Below are 27,126 nucleotides of genomic sequence, written 5' to 3' on the forward strand. Positions count from 1 at the left end.
CTGACACAACAGGAAGTACAATCTGAGCACCTACTAGGCAGAAACAAAGATTTTAGCTATATCTGCCCCTGCTCTTTGTCTGCTTATTCACTTTATCTTCATTAAGATTCTTTAGGTCTATTGAAAATGGTGAAGGATATAGACCAGACTGTTTCCTTCAGCAAAAGGAATACCATCTGGAATTTTTCCCAAGGAGAATCATGCTGATCTCCTCAGCTGAAGGTACAGCTTCTTCAATTAAATGTTTCACCGTGTAGATGTTTCACACCGCATGTTACCTTGTTTAAATACCTCCTAGTATTTATTTATTTATTTTTGAGTAAAGTTTCAGGCTTTAAAATGGTTATTTAGGAAAGTGGTTTAAAAGATAGCATTACCCTATCACACATACCCGCTCAAAGATTCCTACTGTTATTATTTGCAAACATTCAGGACAGACATAATAGAAAACCAGTTTGGTCTAGTAGTTAAGCCACACTAGAAACCAGAAGATTGTGAGTTCTAGTCCTGCCTAAAAGTCAGTTGGATAACCTTGGGCCAGTCTCTCTCAGCCCAATCTAGCTCACAGGGTTGTTGTTCTTGGGAAAACAGGAGGAAGAAGATAAGTTGGGTATGTTCACTGCCTTGAGTTACCTACAAAAAATAATAAAGGCAGGATAAAAAAAATCTAAAAAAATAAAGATGGGATATGAATTTAGCAAACGTATACATAAACAGCACAAACTAATACTCACAGATGGAAATTGGTTGGCTAATTTTTAATCAGATATTTATAATGCATAAACACAATTACTGAGGGAAAAAGACTATTATTTCAGAGATTCTAAATAGAAGGAAAATCTCTATACACACTTAACACGCAAATTCTGGAGACAGAGGCAGAGAGAGCCAAGAGCATGCCTCTTCTCATCAATAGATTCATGTTGTTCTTATGCAGTTTTACCTTTACAAGGCATGGTTTCTACTAGTTGTACCTATTAAGCAATATAACTTGATTAACTTTTATGCTATGATTGAATTTTATTTTATTCTACTCCTGCTGAAGATTTAGGTGAGAAAAAACTCCAGGTATATTGTACAAAAGTTCCGCAGGTTTTAGACACATCTTCATAGCAGCATTCTGCTGTTCTGACAATAGCCTCTTCACAATTTCTAAGCAAAAGGAGTCCTATGACATACTTTGAACATAATACTAATGCAGCTTGAAAAAAAAGAATTTTTTAGAGATATTAATCTCACCTCAAAAATACCATATTCAGAGGGTCTAATACTCAGCATTGTACCACTGAGATGATTGTATTTTCCCATTTATTCATTGGAATGGACTAACTAATAATTGTTAAATGTAAAAACTATTGCTTTCACAGATACTTTTGTATTATACTCTATGGAAAAGATTTGAAGGGAACGGCTCAAATCTATCTGCATATTAAGATGCCAGCATTTACATCATCTGTGTTTAACAGCACAGTAAATATATTATGCAAAGACATTGGAATTCTAACAAATTTTAACAGTTTTAAAAAATCAGGGGCGAATATAGTCAGAAAAATAATATAGTCAGAAAAATGAAGTCAGAAAAATCCAATACACATTTAAAATGATTTTCAGGGTCCTGGTCATTATTGCTTCCCTTAGTTTTTTAAAAGTTATTACCACCTGCTTGAACTATTAAAAATAACTTAATGAAATAATTTACAAAAAAACTCAAAATGTTGCCATAAGAAAGTACAATAAATTATTCAAATGACAATGACTATTGCATGTTTTTTGCTTACAAATTAATTAAAATGTGTATTCTCCATTAAAAATGAATTTCAAAATACTTAATTTGTTCTACAGATAATTATTTATAAAAAACGAAACTGTACTCAGGGCCTCAAATTCTACCCTTTCTCTCAGATTTTAGGTTTAAAAATGTAATGAAACATAAAAAACTTTACTGACAAACATTAATATGAATATTTTTCAAACATTTAATATCACAAATACAATAATGATAAATTCAGAAATGTAAAAAAACCCACAAAAAACTGCCTAACAAATCTGCACAAAAATATTGATAGAAAATTTATAAAACAGAACAGGGTATTTCCTATATCTAAGGACCATAAATATATCTACCTGATGGTCCTTCTTATGATATAAAAATTTTATCATCTAGTTTTCATACATTCCAGATTGCAAAGCTTATAGCAACAAACTACAGTAAACTACAGTAAACTTCTACAGTAGAAGTTTAAATATATGTATCTCTATTTTATATAAAATGTTGCTAGGAGAATAAAAACAGATGCATTTTCAGATAAAAATCTTTTTGATTCACTACAAAACCATTTTTACAACTATAAAAGCAGAAGGGTAGTGATTTCTTTAAAACAGTTTTGTTTTTAATTCTATTATATAAATTAAGATACATTCAAATTGAAATATGCAATTTTATGCAATTCTTCCCAAAAACCTTTGAAAAACTCTGCAAAAAGAGGAAACATAGAAAAAGCCACACAACATGGATACATGAAAACTATTTCTTAGCTACAGTCTTTTAAATCTATTTGAATTGTACATACTCTCATGCTTTATCTCTCTCAGGCATACTGGGTGGTCCCCAAGTGTTTTAATGATTTCTCTTTTTATTGGTACTGTATTATTACAGAAATTTTTTTTGTCTCAGATTCTTACATGTATTTAATAACTTTATTAAAGTACTTCAGCACCTCTCACCAGCTTATATACTATTATTCAAACATATACCTTCTGCAGTAGTCTAAAAACAAACAATTATACAACTACTTCAGCTTTTCTATACAGCTATATCACTGAAATGAAGAGAAATTTCAAATTATGAGAAGGTCAGGGCTTGGTTTTCATGTTTTGATTCAAAAAATCAATTTCAGATTGATTTTTGTCTATATATCATTATTGTCAGAGGATTAATTGATGAATTTTTCATTTGATGAGCTGGATAGAGTAAGCTTCAAGGCACACAGTGAGAATTCTAATTTAGTGTGTTTTCTGACCAGATTAAAAAACAGTATTACATTCAATCATAATTTAATACATTATCTCAAAATAAAGAACATCTTTTTTATGGTTTACTTTTGAACTTCGTATAAAATAAACAATTTGCATAAATGACAATTTTTTGAAATCCATAATCTAAAATGTATTAATAGCATATTAATTTCAAATTCACTTTCTAATGTATTTTTGATCTTTCACTGTTACAAACTAGGCTGTAAGGAATTTAAGCAAACAATGTTTATCCTTTAATTGCCCTCACTTTACTTTCATTACTTGGAAGTATCATGCTGAGGGTGGGGGAATGTGTGATTACATTACTGTTTATTGTGACCATTGAAGAAAAGACAGATAATCAAAGAAGTCCTCTTTAAAAAATTCAGTCAGTCATAATTGATAATCAATTATCAAACTCTGGCAAAATACCTATAACTTGACAATGATGTAAAATTAATTTTAAGAGATACAATTCAAAACTTTAAAAGCACACCACCACCTTATAGCTGGAAAGCTTAGTAGCAGACTAGAATATCTAGCTGTCCTTGGATATTAAACTTCAGCTCTGGAATGTCCTTGCCCACTAAATACATAGAGACCCTTGGTTTACTAAGGTCATGGAGATAATGAAATGGGCTGACAGATGGCTAGAGTGTGGGTTGAGCACTGCGCTAGACTGCATGGTGGAACACTGCTTAGGAGCCATTAGAACATCTATGCCCGTGATGGCGAACCTATGGCACGCGTGCCAGAAGTGACACACAGAACCATCTCTCTGGGCACGCCAGCCATCGCCAGTTGCTCTTCTGGGTTCTGCCATGCGCATGCATGTTGGCCAGCTGGTCTTCGCACACTCAGGAGTGCCAGAAACCAGAAGATCAGCTCCCTGGCGCGCATGCAAGGAAACTGAGTTTCCAGTTTCCGTTGAGCACATGCACACCAGCCAACTGGTCTTTGTGTGTGCATGTGTGCCAGAAACTGGAACACCAGGTGACTGGCACGCATGCACATGCTGGAAACCAAAAGCTCAGCTTCCTGGTGTGCGCATGTGTGCCAGGAAACTGCTCTTCTGGTTTCTGGTGCTTGCCCATGCGTGCACGCTCCCATTTCGGCACTCGGTGCAAAAAAGGTTCACTAACACTGATCTATGCTATGACCTTGGTAGCAGAGAATAAGACTTTTTTTCTTCCACTATCATAGTATCTACTAAAAATGGTCCAAAGGATAATAGGATAGCATGGGCCTGACCCAAGCTGTTGGGGAGGGTTTTCATGCGCTCTTGAAGATATTTAGTTTTAGAAAGTTATTTATTTTGAGATAATGTAGTACATTATGACTGAGTGTAAACACTTTTTTAAAACAATCTGGCCAAAAAGGACACTAAATTAGAATTCTCAGTGTCATGAGCTTGCTCTATCTAGTTCATCAAATGAAAAAATCAACAATGAATTTTAATGGTAAACCATGACGGCTTTTCAAACTTTTTGCAGAGAGGGTCTCTCATATCCATAAACAGACTGAAGGCAGTTTTAATTACAAAGAACAAAGTAAAGATGCTAGTGCAGTCTCTAGTCTAGTCAATTTTGAGAATATACATAGTTGAATGAACTTGTGCTACTATCTAGTTCTTGTTCTATTTTGACTTATACTGGAAGAAAATATCACTAAAATCTTCCTTGATTTTACTCAGGGGGTAATGCTAGGCACTTTAAAGGTGGTAATAAAAAAATATTGATTCATATAGACCGGGGTGTCAAACTCACATCATCATGGCGGACATCACGTGATGTATCAGGACTTTTTTCTCTTTTGCTAAACCAGGCATGGGCGTGGCCAGTGTGTGATGCATCTGATCAGCAGGCTGGGAGTTTGACAGCCCTGATATAGACTACCCTCTATTTTACAATTCCTAAGTTGTTCAGCTGGGTTGTGGATATGTATCTATATGTGTTCTGGAATGATACCTATTATTTAGAACAATTTCAATCTAGTTTGGGGCTTCAGACTGAGACATGGAATATGTACAAATTTGTTCACCACAATGGATGATGTGTTGATTGAGTGTGATGGACAGTATATCTTAATTTATGCTCCCAGATCTCTTATTGGCTTTTTATGCCATTGATCATGTCATCTTCCTGGGCCACATAAGAGAACTGAATATTGAAAATTTGTGGTTTTATTCCCATTTTGTTCATCAGTCTGTTTTGAAAGAACTTAGCCATCAAGTGCTCTATTCCATCTCCAAAACCTTTAATACCTATATGAAGCTACCAGGAGCTGAATGCTACCTTGATGAAGATGGTAGTCAGGTCTATTTTCCATCTATATCCAGTGCTACTATTACTTATTTTTTTAAAATATGATTTTTCCCCCAAAATAAAAATATTTAAAGAAAAAAGAAAATAAAGTAAAAATAAGTAAAATAAATATAAAATAATGACTTCCAATCTTTACAGCAGTTATAAATGCATTCATATTTTATATCTAAGGTTACATCATAGCTGTCTACTGTTGACCTCACCCCATTCCTAAGGTCTGTAAGGGGCGTGCATAAGCGCACCAACGTGCCTACGGTCCTTGCCCTACTGTCCCCATTTATTCGTATCCATTCCTGTATTCTTAATCATGTTTATACCTATATCTGTTATCTTATACATGCTTGACAAAATAAATAAAATAAATAAATAAATAAATAGCTCCCTTCTTTCCATATTCTATCCTTTCTAATCATAAAACCGATAAATCATAGGTTCATTTTTTATTTTATTTTTTACTTTCTCAGCTATAAAGGGCTAGGGTCACTAAAAAATGTTGTTCTTTTCTCTAATCAAGCAAGTCAATTTTGTCATCTCTGCAAATTCTGTCATCTTCACCAGACTTTCTGGTAATCTATTGTGGATATTTTAGAGTCTTTTCATCTTTCTGCATGTAATAATTTCACTACAGTTATCATGTACACAAAGAATCACTCATAAGTCTTTTCTAGTTGTTTGTTAGTCCCATCATGAAAAGTTCTGGTTTTAGTTAAATATTAAACTTTAAAAAATTTTACATTGTTGCACATATTTAAACCTAAAATTTTCTAGCTTTTTTTAACAATTCTACAAAGCATAATAAAATGATCTTTCCTGTTTTACACATGTCCAACATAGATTTAAAGTGCTTTTATACTGTACATTCCAGAAAGTTTTTCTAGTGTCATATGCCAATAATACATCATTTTGTAACAATTCTCTTTTAAATTATAACAATATAAATTTCAGTCCTTTCAGCCACATATTTTTCCACTAATCCATCTGTATGTTATAACCAAGATTGTTAGGTTATTTTATAATGCACTTTTAAACTTGTTCTTCCATTTCAAATTTCAGCAAACACCTATACATTTTAGCAATTACATGTTCTCTTTCAAATTCAATTGTGTTGTTCAGCTCCAAATGTTCTCGTCTACTTTAAATCTTTTTCTTGGCTGTACATATGAAAACCATTAGAAACTAAATCCTTTTGTGATCAGTGGATCTATTGACTTCATCTTTTATTCTCCATGTTTTTGTTCAAACAATTCCTGATATGTCAACCATTTCTTTTTGTCTGCTGTTTCTTTTCAATAAAATGCTTCTGGTGCTGTAATCCACAAGGCATTTTTGGGCACAGCCTGGGATAGTATCTATTCCATATTCTGACTATGACACTTCTGACATGATTTTAAAATTTTAACCTTAACCATAAAAACCCCATACCATCCAAATCTCAGGTCATGCTTTTTTAAATATATAATTGCCATGTTTCTCAGTAACTCCCATTTTTTTTCATCCAAACCAAACAGCTGGCTGCAAAACAGAATTTCAAATCACGCAGTCTCAATCTCCATAATTCCTTGCCTCTTAAAGAATTTAATCAAAACTACTGTTATTTAAAGTCATAAACTGCAACATTCTGACCTTGCCAGGAGAATGAGAGGTTGAATTTTACTAGACAGACAGACAGACAGATGTTTGAACAAAGCGATTAAAGATGTACTTGTGAGAAAGAGCAAGAAAACTGAATATATAATCTTCATAGTAGATAATGCAGAAGAAGAGAAATATTTCCAAACTGACTTTTTCATGGAAGGCATCTGAAGAACTTAAAATGAGATGATTAAAGATTAAATACTCATTTTAACAAATTAATAATTAAGAAATCACTACTGACCAAAGAACATACCTTCAAATGAATAAGTATATAATATATAACTTGTTTTTTTAAACAAAAGTAAAAGAGAATTTTTGAGGTAAGTAATGAAACATCAATTTTTAAAAAGGATAAAAGGGGTATTCAGGAAATGACACATAAACTTGCCCAATGTATGAAAAATATCAAGAAAATATAAAATGATCAAGAATATAGTGTAATGATTGGGAAACTCTCTATACTACAGCTGGCCCAGAATACAAACTAGTTGCCAGTGGGCTTCTGGTTGCAATTCAAGGCACTGGTTATTAGTAAAGCACTTCATGGCACAGGACCAAGTTATCTAACTATCTCCCATAGTTTCTGCCCATCTGTGTTGCTTTCACCCTGATTATATTCTGGAAGACGTTAAAAACTTGGCTGTTTTCCCAGGCCTTGGGGTAAGGTAGTGATGGAGACGCAGGAGACTTCCTTTTTGTTGTTATTGTTCTTAACTGGTCTTATTTGATCAAATGATTCTGGCCAGAATCGCTATTTTCTTTGCAGTCAGGCAGCCTCTAATCTCAGAATAAATATAAAATAAATGAAATGAAATACAAATATATGAAATTTCAAGATTATGCTGGCTGGGATGACACTCTTTGTAGTCCAAAAATGTCTTGTAAGGTCATATGTTCCCAATTACTGATACAAATTTTCAAGCTGTTTTCCTGGAGAAAAAAACACATGCTACTGATGATGGTACTAGGGATTCAGTATTTGACTTTATTTTGTATCATGGGTGAAATTTCTTTATGCAGGTCTTACAAACCCATGTTTAGTCTTGTCTGCAAAATTCCTAGAAAAATGGATGTAACCAGACTGACTATTTTACACTTGGGAAATCATCATATTTTCAGGGTGAGGCTGGTTCCTTTAACTTTCAAACTGTTTACCTTCATGTTTTGCTAATCTTGGAATAAACACTCATAGCTATTTTAGAAGACACAGCCTCATGAAGCATTCTTTATTTCATACACAACACACTGTGGAGGCAGTTTAAATGTGTCCTTTTTAAGAAACTGCTTTTAATGGTTAAGTAGCACTTTCCATCTTCTCCTAACACATCTTGGCAGACACTCTATGACATCTCATTCATGGTCTTGGTGATGATGCAGTCAGGGGACTAAATTTTTCAAGCAGCTATGAGGTGCAACTCATTTCAACTTGGATTGGAGGAGAGACTAGACATCAAGTTTTCACAGAAACATATGCCTTTTGATGCACAAGGTGTGTCAGGGCATTTATTAATCCCATGTTTGGCTCTGGGACTAATTACCCTGGTTTAGAGGAGATGAATCGTGGCTTATTCCAAATTGCAATAATCTGAAAAGAAACGCGAAGGAAGGTTTCTAATAAAACTCATTTATTTGTTATAAAGAAAATAAAACACCTCACTAACTAAGAAAAGTTAATTGTTACATTTTGGAAGTAATTTGGGCCAGCTGCCTTTCAGCAACCGGCACCCGTGGCAAGAGAACAAAGGAAAGAGGGTGAGAGACAAGTGAAGGAATGTGGGTGGATGGACATGCGTAGTAGCTTTTTGATAACAATTCTTGGCAAGGTACGGAGAGTCAGATAGTCCAGAAATAACGAGCTCAGCTGGTAAATAAAATAACGCAGTGACAAGGTGTTACTTAAGCATTAACTGGATTCTGGAATGGTAGTTTTGTGGACAACCACAAAACTGTTATTAAACATTTGTTCAGTTATCTTTCAAGAGAATGGTAGATCTGTCTGTAAAAAAAGAGCAGCTGTCCATTTAAACTGAAAAAAAAACCCTTATCACTGATTCTGGAAGACCCCACTAGATATGGAGTTTATAGCTTCTAGAACAGAATACAGCTTTCTAATACAGCAATCAAACAAAATAGATTATGTTTCAGTAATGCATGAAAAGCCCAGCAATTATTACAAATAGCTATTTAGAAATAGAGGAGAAAACACTTTGACTGGTCTATTTTTCTTTTCTTTTCTTTCTTTCTTTCTTTTGTTTTATAAGTGAGAAATAATTAGGCAACATAAGAAAACAACAGGACAATGTCTGCATGTCTAATAGGCACATCTATATTCACAAAAGAAAACATACTTTAATAGAAAATAAAGTAACACAGACAAATTGTAGACGGTTAAAAAAAAGGATGCTACCATTAAGAGTTGTAACAAATAATGGATAGCAAATTATACATTCATATTAGCAACATATTAAACAGACATAATTCTGGATTTTTAGAAAAATTGACATTCCAACATTTAATCAATTCTAATAACTTTACAGGTTGCATAAATCTCTCAAGAGCAACCGCTCAGATGACTGATTATCAATGATGCTAAAAAACAGCAATTCATTTGAATATTAATTTCCCAAACCTGTTAAGGTCATTTATTTCTAAAATAGTCTTTCCTTTAAGTCTTCTTTTCCTTCATTTTCCTCTAAAAGCTGATTAAACAAGCAGAATGTTTTTTGCCCCTTTCAAATGCATTAATTCAAGCACAGACCTGGATAATTTGACCTGTGTACATTTAATACAGAAGATTCTCTCAAACATGGCCCAAAATCACTGCAGAATACAAATGTTGCTGCTGCCTAGCCAAAATAAGATTTCCCTTTGGTTCTTTTTTCCAGACTATTCCAAAGAGAACAAGAATTAAGAAAAACAATCTCTACCATACTAGGTAGGAAAAATGATACTTTAAAAATTCTGTAGTGATCTACTTCTTAACCCTTTTTGATTGTTTGGTGTACCATTTTTTGACTGGCTCAGCTGGGTCTCTGAAGTAAAAATCCTGTAGAGAGATTACCAGGGAATAGAAAGAAAATATCTAAACTTTCAACATTCCAAAAGGAAATATTATGGGGAAAAATTCTGCTATATAGTTCTCATTCAATTCAAATTCCAGTAATTAATCCCAAAGAACCAGGACTTTTTCCATTTCAAGCAATAACCAGTAATGGTCTAGTGGTTAAAGCACCAGGCTAGAAACCAGGAAGCTGAGTTGTAATCCTGCCATAGAATGAATGCTAGCTGGGTAATGTTAGTCCAGTCACTCTCTCAGTCCAACTCACCTCACAGGATTGTTGTGGGGAAAATAGGAAGAGAAAGGTATATTAGATATGTTCACTGCAGTGGTGGGTTGCTACCAGTTCTCCCTGGTTTGGGAGAGCTGGTAGTGGAAATATTCATAGGAGAGAGAACCAGTTTGCTATGAATGTCAGTTTGGCCCTGCCCCTTGCCCCTGCGCTATACCTACCTTTATTTCCTTTGTTTTTTGGTCAGCTGTAAAGCGCGGCTGAGGGAATTGCCATGCCTCAGTTGTTTTGTTTCCTAATGCGCTTGCATGAAGCGCAAGTTTGGCACGCATGCAAGCAAAGCGTGCATGCGTGCGGCGATCACGCGCAAAGCACGTGTGCGATGCGAATTGGTAGTAAAACAGATTAGAACCCACCACTGGTTCACTGCCTTGAGTAATTTACAAAAATAATAAAGGCTGAAAATGATGAAAAAAATCTAATACCCTTTCCCCCAGCTAATTCAGACAAATGAATAGATCGTTTTAAATGTTTTGTTATTTTTGGTACAGATTTCTTTCTCTACATTTTCACTTTCCTGAATGTTTACATTATTAGGTCTCCACATGTGTTTCTAATTATTTGATATCGTTTAATACTCAATAAATGTAATTCTGCTCTTGATACGGTGTACTGATTTTCTCTCTATTCCCTTGAAGAATACTTTGTAATACTGGTTTAGGTTATTTAAAGATGCTCAAACCAGGTCACTAAGTTTTGTCAAACATTTCCAGGGGTATGGACTGTTCAAAGATACTGACAGCTATCTCAAATTTCACATATTATCTTATTTTTTTTAGGGTAAGATGGAACCCACTAACAGGAAACAAAATTTAACAATTTTTATAATCCTTCCTTTTTTATTAATATCCTTTTATTGGAATTCTTTTCACTTTTCTTAAGTATCCTTAAACCTCAATTTGTCCAAAGTCTATCTTCCTAAGAGCCTGATCAAACTGCTAATAGCTGCAGATAGGCTCCTATAATAATTGGGTGATGATGTTAATTCAAGATCTTCATTTGCTAGTTATGACTTATAAAGTTTAATTTAATCATTCAATTATCTTTGTTCAGTATGAGTTAAATGATTCTCTATAAGAATTTATTTTCTGATTTTCCTCTAACAAAGTATTTACATGTAGCTACTTACTAAATTTCACCTTTTTTGCATGGTCAAAGGTCTATTAAAACACATACCTTAGAACACTATTCCAAGGTTATAGATATATAGATACAAATACAAATAGATATAGATATAGATACATAGAATTGTCTCACCATTTATTCAAGAATATACGGTATATCAATTATTTTTTTCTATATGAGCATTAATGTTTACTACACTGAGGTTCTTTACTGGTTCTTTACTAACAAGCATAAGAGAGCAAATAAGATTTGCTGCAGAACAATCATATTAAGAGCTACACACATTGCAGGTACAATGACATTATTTGGTTCTAAAGATAAAAATCACTGGTCATGACATTGGAAGAACAGCCTTCATGGGTCAGAAGATATATATATATATATACACTAGTTAAATATAATAATGTTTTACACAAATGTAAAGCTTCAGAAGCTTTTCGAAAATGCTCATGCAAAACACCAAAGCCCTCACCATTATACACAGCAGCTTGTATTCAGAGGCCCACTCAAACAGATAGTTCATACGGATTCCATAACTAGCAGCTATGTATCTTCTACAAATCTGGTTAATTCTCTCTTGAAGTTAATACTGTTAGGTACTAGGTCTATAGTAACTTGTGGTAATTAATTCCATCAAGTAAATATGAGTAACTTGTATAAAAATTTGGAATTTAATTCATTTGCTGGCCTGGGATGTTGGATTTGAGGTCCATTCCCTAGTGCACTGAGGGATTTCCCCTCTCTTCTTGCAGGGAGTGGAAGTCCTTCCCCAGCCTAGAAAAACAGACCTCAAATCTAGCTAAAACCCTAGTGAAGGACAGCACTCTGAGCCTTTTAGAATGATGTGTTCACTAGCATTTTCTCTCCAAACATCAGTTTTCTGAAAGGTTCGGAACACTGGCCTTCACTATCATTTTTCATTTCACCTCTGGAGAGGAGGAGAAATTACTAATAAAGACTAAGGCTCTGAGACTTCCAAAATGATAGCATTCACTAGCATTTTTTCCAGATGTGATGTCCATCCCTGCAATGCATGAAGGGATTTCTCCTCCAGAGGGAAAATCCCTTAGTACACTGGAGGCATGGATATCAAATATGGTAAAAGACTAGTGAATGCCATCGTTTTTGCAACTGTTCTCCCAAGTGGGATAGGGTGAGGGCCTGAATCCTTTTGTCTGCCATACCATGCTCTGGAGTCCCGAGCCTTTGTTCTGGTACTCTGTTTAACAATCACACCTGGGAAAGTCAGGATTGTGGTTGCTGAGTGAAGGAATCACATGGTGTCTCTCTTACTGACTGTGATTCTGATCTCAATTGTGGCCATAAGTGAAGGGCACCTGCACTAAGCATGCTAATTATACACCTTAGCCCTTAAAATAAAAATTCCCTTAACTCATAAGACAGTTCTCTAGCTCCAATTCTCACTGTTTTTTTTTAATGTAGAACACAAACTTTATAAACACTTAAATTCTATGTTGAAGAGTCATCTAAAAGTATCACAACACCAGAAATTTTATTTCACTATATGAAGCAATCTTTCCAATCCCTAATTAAGCCCTGTACATTGAAGACAGAAAGGGAAATATCTAGATATTTGTAACTTTCCTGCATGTCTCTGATTGGACCTATTCATTATTAAGCATAGTTGTTAGATATTAGATATTTTTTAAAGTTTATGCCTTACTTTCTAACATGTTGAAAATAAAATACTAGGTAAGATAAAACCTCCAGATTCATCAGGGATTTTTGAATTCTGATTCAACTTTGAGTATCAGAAAAGAAATCGTAAAAAAAATGCCAGTAAGCACTTATGTTCTTTCCTCTCAAATATGAATTCCATTCTATTAAAGCAGAGTAAACAAATAATAGTTATTTTCCTGAGCCACCACAAATTGTAACTCTTAAAAATCAATGACAGAATTTTTTGCTTATATTAGGCAAAAGCATAAACCAAAAAGCTGCATGTGAAAATCATGAAACAAAGTTAAACACAGAAATAACAATTTCTTCTCTTAAAATCCAGAAAAATACACACAAACAAAAATCTTGGCCAAATGATAGTTTGACAGAATGTCATTCACTAGGGACTTCTTGCCTTCAAAATAGTAAGTGAGGTCTTTTAGTGTAGCCCACTTCTTGTTTCATCTTGTTCTTTAGCACAATTTCATGGGAATTTTTTTTCTAAATATGCTTGTATCAATTATATATGCCTCTGATAGGGTAATTATTTTTCACCATGATTGCCTGTGCCAAATAACATCATAAAACTAGATCATTATATTAAATATAATTTGACACAAGCTATACAGGTAATCAGTTACATCACTTAAACATATAAGGGCTATTTTAATCATATTTAAGAAACATCAGGAACAGGCACAACCTTTCCCTGCCTCTTATTTAGTTGATTTTGTTTCTTGAAGCATAAAAACTTTTCAGAAACTATCAAGAGTCCTCCTATTCTTCCCAGCTCCCCCACCCCAAACATCTTGTAGTTTTATGTACTGTTGCAAGTTCATAACTGGAATCTGGAAGTAGATTGAAATTTGAGACTATCAGTCTCAACAATTTTTCACACCATTCTTAAAACTTTATTGAGAGAGAAAAAAAATGATTTGTATTCTAGAAATCTCTTGCATAATAAAACAGTTTTATTTAGTGGAATAGATTCACTGAAATAAAGCAAAACCAGAATGAGACGGAATTAAAGGCGGGCCAGGGAAACTGAAAATGACTTGGTGCATGTGCTAGAATCCTACTACCTCACTCACCCCCCCCCATCCCCATTTTTGGTATATATTATTCATTCAAGGAACACTGAAAAACAAGGTTTGGAGGCTTTATCAATTTCTCCCAAACTTAACCATGTAGATAATATTGCTTGATTCTAACACTAAAATAATATGTATACTGTGGTTCATTTTCATGCTTTACAGTCTTAATTTTCACATTTTATTTCCCTATGCAGCAAATTTGCAAAAAAAGCACCTTCCCTGGTTTAAAAATTGCACTTCCCCATGATACAACTTTTTGATAAGCTTGATTTTAAAGCTAAGCCAATCTTATTAACTATGATAATTTTATAGTCTTTCAAAATAAAACAGTAAGGAAACTACTTCAGTGTTTAAGCAGTAAATGTTTTGTTGGTAACAGCTGAAAAACATATCAAAAGTCATTCAACTACCATTCCCCCCAATACAAAGTGACTTGACTGACAAGATTGACATCAGGGAACTCATCTCTGAACGAATAGGCCAATAGCTGAATGGCAGAATCCTCCGTTACCACTGCCTGAATGTCAGATAACACAAAGAAAATGTTACAAAGGTCAAAGCATGGAGATGGTTCTTTATAGCTGAAAGTATAACTCGTTAGTATGGAAAACAATGAAAAAGGCCACAAAGCCCAAAATTAGCATCTCTTTTATCAACTGCTAAAAAAAATTATAGGAATGAGAAAAGCTTTCATATATAAAATCAGTAGATGAGCTCCTCTACTTAGTGCCTTCAGCAATATAGAGTAAATTTGCCACAGTTCAGTTTAAAAGTTCCACATGACTACATATAGAGAAGGCAAAAGATTAAAAAAGAATTTTATTTGATATAAAAACCAAGCCCTATGATTATTAACATAAAACAAATCAGAAAGATTTTTAAAAGTAAATTTAATTTTTAATTTAATATGTCTCCAAATGTTTTTTTCATTAATATTCTTTTTTAAAATCCCAGATTCAACTACATTTTTTTTTAGAAGTTTTTAAATAGTTAAAATGATTACTGGCAAGTTGGTTAATCTCTCTTATTGCTTCTTAGGAAATATACACCTTCTTATTTTACCTGAAAATTCATGAATGCCTAAAGACATAAGTGAAGCTTGAATGAATGAATGAATGAATGAATGAATGAATGAATGAATGAATAAATAAATAAATAAATTTCTATACCGCCCTTCTCCAGAAGGACTCAGGGTGGTGTACAGCCTATTAAAAGCACAAGACAAACATCAATTAAAATAATTTAAAATTATTAAATAAATTCGGCTCAATTTAAAACCCCAGAAATTTAAAACACTCAATTTAAAATTATTATGTTGATAGCCCGGCCTGGCGGAACAACAGGGTCTTGAGTGCACAGCAAAATACCCGGAGGTCAGAGATCTTACGCATTTCCAGGGGCAGTTCATTCCACAGGGCTGGGACTCCCACAGAGAAGGCCCTCCCCCTGGGTGTCGCCAGCTGACATAACTTGGTCGATGGCACCCTGAGAAGACCCTCTCTGTGGGAGCGAACTGGCCGATGGGAGGCTATTGGTGGCAGAAGTCGGTCTCGAAGGTACCCGGGTCCTATGCCATGGAGCGCTTTAAAGGTGGTGACCAACACCTTGAATCGCACCCGGAAGACTACTGGGAGCCAGTGCAGCTCGCGCAGGAGGGGTGTCACGTGGGCATGAGTTGCGCCCATAACCACCCGCGTGGCCACATTCTGGACCAGCTGGAGCCTCCGAGTGCTCTTAAAGGGGAGCCCCATGTAGAGAGCATTACAATAGTCCAGCCAGGAGGTGACAAGGGCGTGAGTGACCATGCGCAAGGCGTCCCGGTCCAGAAAGGGCTGCAACTGGTGAATCAGGCGAACCTGATAAAAGGCCCCCCTGGCCACGGCCGTCATATGCTCTTCTAAAGACAGCCGTGCGTCCAGGAGGACACCCAGATTGCGAGCCTTCTCTGTGGGGGGGGCAAGCATTCACCCCCAATAGTTAGCGATGGCACCTGCTGACTATATCGGGACGCCGGAAGCCACAGCCACTCAGTCTTGGAAGGGTTGAGTCTGAGCCTGTTCCTCCCCATCCAGACCCGCACAGCCTCCAGGCAGCAAGACATCACATCAAGGGCATCGTTGGGGTGGTCTGGGGTAGAGATGTACAGCTGAGTATCATCAGCGTACAGATGACACTTCACCCCCAAACCACGGATGATCTCACCCAGCGGCTTCACATAAATGTTGAACAGAAGGGGCGAGAGGACCGACCCTTGCGGCACTCCCCATACAAGGTGCCTCGAGGTCGACCTCTGCCCCCCTGCCAACACAAACTGCGAGCGGTCGGAGAGGAAGGAGAACCACCGCAGAATGGTGTCCCCTATTCCTAACCCCTTCAACTGCTACAGCATGATACCATGGTCGATGGTATCAAAAGCCGGTGAGAGATCTAAGAGGACTAGGACAGAGGAGCAACCCCTGTCCTGAATCCTTCAGAAATCATCCACCATATGGATGACTATATTAGAAAATTAATAGATTAGCTATGCTGTACACTCACCAATGTAGTCTGTATTTCAGCCAGAAAACTTTCCTATCTAGGCTATTACAGATCAATTTTAATTTAAGGTGCATGTGATCCAGGTCTATTACACTACATTTTCTACTATTTTCAAATTTTGATGTATTTTAAGAAAATGACATTAGTTGACTTGTAAATATTTATTTTAATTTAGTTTCATTGTCAGAACTGACAAAATATAGTTCGCAACCAGTATTTCAGTTCTAATCATTAGCTATTTTTAATGTTTAAAAATATATTTCAAAACCAAAATGCTGATGAACATGACTTAACTAATCTCAACAAAGCAGAACTACAAAATGATTGCTACTACTTTCATCTGCATTATTAATATTTATTTAATTTATATGCTGCCCATTTTGCTATCCAGATGTTAAGCATACTTTCTTATGTGTTGACATGTTGTAGTAAAATAAGATACCAGCTTTCCTTAATTTAGAGAGAAGTTCCCTGAAGATGGGCTCCAGCACAAGTCCGAAACCTCAGAAGACAAAACCTCTGGTCTCAGTGATCAACCCAGATTGGATCCTTCCTTACCTTTGTATGCAATGACTAGGATTTTTAATTTAAATAAAAGAGAAAAGTAACTGACGTATTTGTGAAAAATAATCTCATCTATATGTCAGCAATTTACACAATATTAGCATCAGGCTTTACTTAGTGAATCATGAAAATATATCCAAGATTAGAAATTGTTAGCTTCTAATTTAGAATCCCAAACTCAATTTTTTTTCACGTTTAGCACATTTATTAATATTCTTACATTACTGGTTTTTCCAATGAAACTGAGTATTAAAATAAGATTGATTTTAGATCATAAATTAACCAGATTAAGGAATGTTCAAACTTTTTTGTGCATGGCTATGAACAAAGATGAACATGAACTAAAACCTATAATGTTTATAATTTAGAGGTTTTCTTACAATTTTAAGTGCAACAACAACTTCTTACTGGACTATGCATTCTGGAAGATTGTTTTATTTAACCTAGAGATTAGCATAGAAAGAAGTTACCACTTAAAACTGCATTCGGCTGACTTTCTCACTATTGTATAAGAAAAGCAAATTTCTTCTTAAAGAAACATTTCATAAATGTTATAAATAAATAAAGTCTCTAAAATCCTGTGTTTTAGAGTAAAATAAAAGGAAATAGTTAAAAAGAATTTTCCATTGAAGGTTGGTGAGGACGTTTAGGTCAGAATGCATAGCCAATTTTCCTTCCAAATAGTCTATAGTATATATATATATGAGAAAGGAACAAGATAAAAATATACTGGTGGTGATTTAAGAAACAGGAGAGAAGATAAAACAGGAGCGATGACTTGGCAATGTTCATGGCCCATTTGTCTTTCTGTCTGAGAAGACCCTGCTATCTATTTGTACCCAGTGTAACCAGTGTAAATTTGTAGCAGTCCTTGAACAAAATGACAAAGGTTTGGAGTAACAAACATATCAGCACACATCTGATGAGACAGAGGAAGATTTATCAGTTTAAAAAAAAACCTGTTCTACAACAGAATCTGACAGTGAAAACAACTCTCCATAAGGAAGACTTCAAAACAAATGAGTAAATATCAAGAAGTAAGAAACACAGAAAATCTTAGTAGCAATGCTGTTCTGTATGAAGTAACAGTGACAGGAAACTTTAATTATCCCTTCATCTGCCGGGAGCCAAATTCTTTCAAACCTGGTCCTTGCAGAAAATGTCTTATTTGTCCTGCTGACAACTTTGTCTTTCAGAGAGAACACATGCGACAATCGGCTATTCTTGAATTGATACTAATCCGTAGAGAAAACTTAGTCAAGGGAGTAGAAAGAGTAGGAATACTGGAGTAAAGAAAATGCATAATCTTGGAATTAGTGTTGTTTTTTTTTAGTTTATTCTACATTGATCCAAGTACTACATCCAATTTTGGATATCATGCTTTAAGTTTAGTTTAAATGCTCTGATACAAGTTCTGATAAAATTTTTTTAATAATAATCAGGTACTAGAAACCAAATCCTATAAAGAGACTGAAGGAACTGAACATATTTCAATTATGGGTAAAATTTTTGTAAATATTAGAAAATAATTATATGCGATGATTTGTCCTGTTGGGGAAATTAAAGTGGTTTTGCCAATTCTTGTGAAGTTGCATTAAAAGTTCCTGAAAATTGCAGAAACTTAAGAAAGTATTTTAAGCATCCACTGTGTGTGGTGTTGCCTAATAGCATTACCAATATTCATATTCTCTGACCTTGATTGATTGCCTACTCACATTTCTAAAGCTAATCAACTTCTTGGGAGATGTATAAAGTACATTGAAAACCAAAGAAATTGACCAGCATCAGAGAGAAGAGGCTCTCAGTGCAGTATTAAGCACAATTGGCACACAAAATATCTCTGCAAAGCCTCCCACAATACAGTTGCTAAGTCCTCTTTGAGCTGGAACTACAAATCTGGGAAGACCTTCAAACTTCACATCAGTTTCATTTGGGGAATTGCTACTCCGTTTCAAACTAGAACTGGAATCTCCATGGATCAGCAGGTTTATAGCCACTTAATCTTGATAGGGTTGATTTTAAGCCTATTCCTTCCCCCACAGCTTTTATGTACTGGAACAATAACTTGACAGAACGGACGTTGCTTACCTGAACATCCCTTCTGGGCGCGCTGCTGGAGAATCCAAGAGCGTGGGTAGTTTCCCTCAGTTAAGCTGATACTGAGTGCATATATCTTTAAATAAATCATTGACTCCGCCTCCAGGTACTGGCTGAGGCCCAGTTTCTTTCACGAAGGAGAGCAAGAGACGAAAGTCCAGGAGCCATCCGGAACCACGGAGCAGAAGCCGGCCAGGATGGGTTGGATTCTCCAGCAGTGCGCCCAGAATGGACGTTCAGGTAATCAATGTGCGTTCTTTAGCGCGCTGCTTGGAGAATCCAAGAGCATGGGACATACCCAAGCAAGTACCAGAGAGGGAGAGAGGCTGAATGCTCCCGGGTGGCTGGAATAGAGAGAACTGTCTGCAATACATGCCGTCCAAAGGACGCCTCAGCCGAGGCGAAGGAGTCAACCTTGTAGTGGCGGATGAAAGGTGTAAGTGAAGTCCAAGTTGCCGCCCTACAGATGTCCATCACTGATGCCTGGGTGGCCCAAGCTGCCATCGTGGCAGCACTCCTCGTCGAGTGCAGCAGAATACACCCAGGCAGAGGCTTGTTCTTAAGGGCGTACACTTTCACGATGCACGCCTTGAGCCAGCGGCCGATCGTTGCCAAAGACACCTTGTGGCCCATCGATGCAGGTAAGAAGGAGACGAAAAGCGCCTCAGATCTTCAAAAGGGCGCAGTATGCTTGATGTATTTGTGGAGATCTGGTCGGATGTCCAGGGTATGCCACTGAGCTTCAACCCAATGTCAGGGCCCTGGGCAAAAATCAGATAGGACAAGCTCCTGAGAGCGATGGTAGAGCGAATTTATCTTAGGCAAGAAAGATGGGTCCATTCGCAGGATCACTCTGTTTGTATGGAAGATGCAGAGGTCAGGGTGGACTGAGAGTGCTGCGAGCTCAGAAACTCTCCTTGCAGAGGTAATCGCCACCAGGAACACGACTTTCAAGGTCAGGAAGCGGAGACTGATGGAGGACAGGGGCTCGAAGGGTGGAGACATTAGCGCCTGGAGAACCAGGGAAAGGTCCCATGTCAGGTATCGGTGGACTACAGGGGGACGGAGATTAGTAGCCCCCTAAGAAAAGTCCGAATCCTCAGGTTCTGTGTTAGGGGTCAATCCAACGTGCCCGGCAAGACCGAGTGTTGAGCAGCCACCTGGCGGCAGAGTGTATTCGGCGCAAGGCCCTTATCAAAGCCGTCCTGAAGAAATTCGAGGACAACGGAAACAGAAACAGAGGTTGGGTCGATGTGGTTCTTGGAGCACCAGTCGAAAGTGGCGTCATAGATCCGGTTGGTAGAGGTGCAGCGAGAGGCTTGCATGATGGTGATCATCCACACTGAAAGGTTGTCCCTTCTCAGGAGGATCCTCTCAAATGCCAGATGGTCAACGGGACCCACTGTGGTTCTGGGTGCAGAATGACCCCCTGGCTGAGAGAAATCCAATCCTGGGGGATCCTCCAGGGACAGGAGACCGACAGGTCCAGTAGGTCTGCATACCATGGCCGGCGCGGCCAATGCGGGACGACCAAGAGAACGTCCGCGCCTTCTGCTAGGATCTTGCGCACCACTCTCGGGATGAGCGGGAGGGGTGGGAATGCGTATAACAGGCCCGGAGGCCAGGGACATCAGAGCGCATCCGTTCCCTCTGACGTCGGGCAAGGAAACCGGGAGAAGAAGCGGGGAAGTTGAGCGTTGCAGGGGCTCGCAAACAGGTCCACGAGCGGAACCCCGAACCTGGTCGTCAGCTCCTGGAAGAGCGCGGAGTGTAAGTGCCACTCTGCCTGATCTATCTGAGAGCGTCTCAGCCAGTCCGCCTGGATGTTGTTCGACCCGGAGATGTGTTGCGCCGTGATGGAGAGTGTGTGCTTCTCTGCCCAGGAAAGCAGTGTCATGGCCTCGTCCAGTAGAGGCTTGGAGCGAGTGCCGCCCTCCCGATTTACATGTGCTTTGGCGGTGGTGTTGTCTGTTAAAATTAGCACATGTTGCCCCTCTACCTTGGAATGAAAGTGTTTGAGGGCGAGGTGGACTGCCCATAGCTCCAACCAATTGATATCGTGTTGGAGCTCTGTCGGTGACCAACAACCTTGAGCCACACTGGAGAAGAGATGGGCACCCCAACCCATCAGACTTGCATCCGTTGTCACAGTAATTCGCGGCGGCTCTTGGAAGATGCAGCCCCGTGTTATAGCTGTGGAAGTCCACCAACAGAGAGATCGTTTGACTGAACGAGGCAGCAGGACTTTGGCCTTGGAATTGCTGCACAGTGAATTCTGGTACGGAAAGAGGTACCATTGTAGGGGGCGGGAATGGAGGCGGGCCCACAGTACTACGTTGATGCACGAGATGAGTTTCCCGAGCAGTTGAGACAACAGCAGCAGGGGGACAGACCTGGAGGACCGGACCTGCGAAATCAAGGTTGCAATGCTGAGACGATCCTGAGAGAGGAAGACGTGTCCCGTAACAGAGTTGATGATGGCTCCGAGATGCAGGATACGAGTGGTGGGCTGAAGATGGCTTTTGTCCAAATTCAGAGAAAATCCATGACGTTGTAAGGTGTCTCACACCACCTCCAGATCTCTGAGCGCTTGCTGATGGGAAGATGACGACAAGGATGTTGTCCAAGTAGCAAAGGACTCTGATGGGAATGAGTCGGAGAGAGGCTGCAATTGCTGCAAGGATCTTCGTGAAGGTTCGGGGGGGCGATGAGAGCCCGAATGGCATGGCCCTGTATTGAAAATGCTGGTTGGCATAAAAGAAGCGCAGGAACCTTTGGTGGGATGGCCGAATCGGTATGTGGAGGTAGGCCTCTTTGAGGTCTACTGAGGTCATCATATCCGACTGCCTGATGCAACCCATGATCGATTTGAGTGACTGCATCTTGAATTGATGGTATGTAATCAGCTTGTTTAATTCCTTTAGATCCAATATCCCCCTCCAGCCCCCGGAACTTTTTGGAACGAGGAAAAATATTGAGTAGAAACCGGTCCCACGGTATTCTGTGGAAACCGGCTCTATAGCGCAGATGTCCAGAAGGTGCTGGATTTCCGTGGACATCAAGCACCTCTTGATGTCCGAGATGGGGCACTGGACGAAGCGGTTGGGAGGGCTGGAGGAGAATTCCAGGGTGAGGCCCAGGCGCATCGTTTGGAGGAACCATGTGTCTGTTGTAGAGAGCTCCCATTGGCGAAGGAAGTGAGCGAGACGGCCGCCAATGGGATACGGAGTGATGCAGTCATTTGCCACGTCTAAAGGAACAATTGCCCGTTCCTCGAAAGGGGCGCTTGGCGGGCTGTTGGCGTCTGCCGCAGTCCTGAAAGGCAGGCCGGTCGGAGGGTCAGTCGAAGATGAAAGATGATGGGCAGTAAGTGGTGGACCCGCTGGTCCCAGAGTCAGTCCAAAAGGGCTGCTGCTGGGCATATGGGGAATAGCGGCGATCTGCTCTACGGTAAAAAAAGGGCATAACATTTTGTTTGTCCTTGTCCTCTATGAGGATAGGGTCTAATGCCTCCCTTATATGGGGCAGAGGCAAGTCTCCATTTGGATTTCATATCCACCCTCCAATGTCGGAGCCATAAGAGGCGGCGAGAAGTAACAGTGGAGACTAAGGAACGAGAGGTGAATTTGGCCGCGGCCAGGGCTGCATCGGCCGAATATTCCATAGCGGCCACCAATTTATTAATGTTTTGATGGAGGCGTCTATCGTCGGGAGGGAGCCTGAAGCTGGCGGAGCCAGATCAGCGAAGCCCGATTGAAAAAGGAGGCGGATGTAGTGGCTCGAACGGCCCAGGCTGCCACTTGGTGAGATTTGCGGAAAACAAGTTCTGCCTTCCTATCCTCTGAATGTAGTCCGTCCACGATGTCATTAGAGAGGATCATGGAGGAGGTTAAGGCAGCAACCGGCACGTCCACTGACGGCAACGCAAGTAAGTCCTGGAGATTCGGTGCCGAGCAGAACAGCTTCTTGTCGAGGCCATTTGGTGCCACCAAAGACCCGGGTTGGGCCCAAGGCCGCTGAATCATTTCCGAGACAAGCTGCGGACAAGGGGTAAACTCCTGTTCCGCCTTGGGCACCACAAACAGGGCATCATGAGGGCTAGGGTCTCCTTGTTGTTCAGGCTAAGCTTGACGGCGGCCAGCTAAGTCGTAGCAATGGCTTTGTAGAGGAAGGATTTGAATAAAGAGGGCCTGAAAAGACCCGTAAATGTTGGTTTATCTGGCAACATGCCCTCATCATCTGAGAACTCCATGTCTCTGTTCTCATCGTCATCAAACAGGGAATCCTCGCTGTGAATGGATTCCTGTAGGGAGTAGTTACTACATTTGACCTCGCCACGTGGTGGGGCTAGAGGGCGGGGGGCTGCAGAGCAGGGGGCTGGTTGGGCCCCTTGAGGGAGTCCAGCTGCCAGCATCCTGGAGACGGTCGCAGAAATCATCGCCTGAAGATCGCAGTAAAAGGGCGGTTGCGGCCCTTCCCCAGTGTGGAGCCCTGCAGCAGTGGGGATGAAAGTGGCCTCCGGTGCGGGATGATGTAAAGGAGGCTGGGTTGATGGACCCGCCACAGATATTGTCAATAGCGAGACCAAATCCCCCTGCTGACTACAAGCTTCCATTTGGGAAACAAGAATTACCCCAGCAGAATCCCCCTGAAGCATTATAGTAGGGGGCTGAGGGCCCGAAGGGTCCGGTGGAATGGACACCGCAACAGGTGGGGCCACTTGTTGAGCAGCCGGTTGAGCCTTGCGCTGTGCCTGGTCAAAGCAGCATTCTAAGGCATCATGTCTCCGCTTGGCAGCTTTATCATCGGCTGATGAGGTTTTGTGGCCCCGTGAAGCTGGAGGCTTGACAGTGTCAGAAGCTTGTTTGGACCGTTTGTTAGACCCCTTGCTTGTAGATGGTACAGGCGTTTGGGCCTTGGGGGGGACTATGGGCCTGCTCAAGATCAGAGGAAAGCTCTGAATCACCCATAGTAAAATGCCTTTTTTTTAAAGGGGGGGAGCGCAGTTCAAGTATGACCTGTATATGGCGCTGCCCCCACACGGACCACACAATTATGAAGAACCGACTCTGGCGCTGGAAGCACAAGCGTCCGAAGAGAAGCAATGAGGCCAGGCGCTGACAGAGCAAAGCGTCCACACACACACACACAAAAGTCCAGAAGGAATCAGCTAATAATGTCCAGACACAAAATGGCAGAGAATCAGATAGCGCTAGAGAGAATCCCCCTTCCAGTCACGCTGCTTCGCAGGCACCTTATAATGGCACAAGAGCCGGCCGGCTCAGCTGTGTGGCAGCGGCTCGGCAGTTAGCAAAGTCCTGGTGCGCGAAGAAATCCTCCCAGCGCCTTCGTGGGCCGACAATCAAAAACAAAATGGCACGAGCGCGGGAAACCGCCTCAAAGCGCCTTCGTGATTCTGCCGGAGAGCCGAGCGCACAAACACTCAAAAGTGTTCCTAGCGCAGCGAAGCGTGAAATTAGGTGCAGAGTATGCCGCGGAGCACCGGGCAGGGACTCCGAAGCTGCCCAAGGTAACTGTGGAGCTGTTGGTGGTGGCAGTTATGCCGGCAAGCCGGGCAACCAAGGCGCTCACCGGCGGTGAAGGCAATCACACACAGAGATGCCGATGCAGAGCTCTGTGGTTTCGTCACAATATAAACCGAGTGGTGGCAGGTGGCCTAGAGCCCCAGGGCCGACACAACCCCACCGGCAGCCAAGGAAATAATCAGACTCACAAGGCTTGTCAATCCAAAGTATACAGCTCCAACAGGAAAAAAAAACAAAAAAAATGGAGGTTTGAAGAAACCCAAAGGTGAAATATGAAGAATCTATCGTTTTGAGGAAAACTGACAGGAGAACAAAAATGCAGTCTATCTAGCCTGACTGAGTGAAAGGAACTGGGCCTCAGCCAGTACCTGGAGGCGGAGTCAACGATTTATTTAAAGATATATGCACTCAGTATCAGCCTAACTGAGGGAAACTACCCACGCTCTTGGATTCTCCAAGCAGCACACTAGAGAATTACTCATACAGCCTGGGTTGAGATATATCGCTAGGTATTACAAGTATACTGATGGCCCCTGCTCCTTTGCTGACAGATGTGTTCACCTAGTGGCTTCATATAGGTGTTAAATAGGAGAGGCAAGAAAATCAGGTTCTGTGGCAACCAAAAGATCAAGGATTTGGGGTTCAATTTGTTCTCCATCAATATCAACTGAAACTTGGAGAAAAGGGAGATCCAACGCAACACCATATCCCCCCCGAGTCAATTCCTAAAGCCATTCCAAAAGGATACCATGTCAGTAATATTGAGAACCACTGGGAAATTAAGGAGAGAAAGGATGCACCACCCTATTCCTGCTCTGCTAGAGAAATCAATGTTGTCTTAGGGCTACGGCCCAGCATGAACTCTGATTGAAGAGTACAGATAGTTCATTTCTTCCAGAATTTTCTAAAGCTGTAGCTAAACCTTTGCTTGTGATGGCTGGCTCAGACTCCCAGAGATTGACATGAGTTCATGGGTGAAACATTCAACATCACCTGGGAGCTACAGTACATGGAGTGGGTGGGTTGGTCCAGGACTAAAGCATTAGAACAGAAGAGATCTGTGAGGTTTCTTACATGGCAAAGGTGCCCTGATGCAAATTCCATTTAAAAGCTTTCCTGCCCAGAATTCCCTATTTGGAACAATTGTTCCATTCACCAGAAACCCTCTGCTCCTTTTTAAACCACACCAGTTGATGATTTCACAACAATACTCTGACCCTCTGACTGTAATTGACTACATTTTGGCTCAATTTTCTGGATTTCTGATTATGACCAAGCCCATCCAGGAAAGCTAAGGGCAGTCTTACTATTTACCAACCTGGCATTTAATCAACTTAAAATATTAACTGTTTTTTTTCTAGACAAAGAAATCAACATCAGTTACAATATAACTTTATAAACTTCAAATGATCTAGCTATTTATTTATGTTTACTTTTTTTTTACATTAAAACAAGTACCCCTCCTGAAAATATAATGTTGGTTGAAAAAGAGTTCCCAGAACTCTTTTCAGAATGCTTCAATGCCAAGATTTTCTAACAGTAATTATGACAATTCATAGTAATGTGGTTCAAATCTTAGGTGATTATAGTTAAGAGTTATGGAATCTTTATTTCATAAATACATTTGGGCAAGTATAATTTAGCATTTAGATACAAATAGAAAATTTATTTTATCCAAAGTTGATAGATAGATTTGAGATTTGGTAATCACCTTGCTAAGTCACTACACTTTGAGAATATTTTCCTTAGTATGACTACTGTCCAAACATTTCTTACATTTTCAACATTATTATTCAGTGAACTTCACTCCCTGGGCTTCAGAATCATCTGTAATGTCTCTTAATCATAAATTCCCTCTCCATAAGCTACACTTACTTTCTAAATTTGAAAGCAGGGATATTGCTTTCATATTACATACGTTTTCTAGATAATATTCTTTTATTGAAAGAAATTTTATAGCAATACCATTGGAATGTTTATAATGGAAAAGCAGCACTTTTTATTAATTTTGTATAAATTATCCTCAACCCTAGAGATTCCCTGGAGGGGAAGAACATGTCTGAATTTCACTATACAGTGCCACAGGCAGAAAGTGAGAGAAACTAAACAAGCCCATCCTGAAGGAGAAAAAATGCCTGCAGCTGCAAATGACCTATTA

General features: G+C 39.3%; 1 protein-coding gene and 1 long non-coding RNA gene across 8 annotated transcripts in view; one reads left to right on the forward strand and one right to left on the reverse strand.

The window, feature by feature from the left end:
• On the forward strand, nucleotides 1-27,029 carry LOC117679065 (uncharacterized). Its single transcript, XR_004595263.2, has 3 exons — nucleotides 1-222; nucleotides 9,860-9,909; nucleotides 27,002-27,029. It is a non-coding gene; the product is annotated as an uncharacterized LOC117679065 (long non-coding RNA).
• Nucleotides 1-27,126, reverse strand: part of ARB2A (ARB2 cotranscriptional regulator A) — a 231,421-nt gene that overhangs the window by 173,755 nt on the left and 30,540 nt on the right. The window lies entirely within an intron of this gene.

This window comes from Pantherophis guttatus, chromosome 2 (assembly GCF_059756535.1).
Source record: "Pantherophis guttatus breed Tessera chromosome 2, ASM5975653v1, whole genome shotgun sequence".
Classification (NCBI taxonomy): domain Eukaryota; kingdom Metazoa; phylum Chordata; class Lepidosauria; order Squamata; family Colubridae; genus Pantherophis; species Pantherophis guttatus.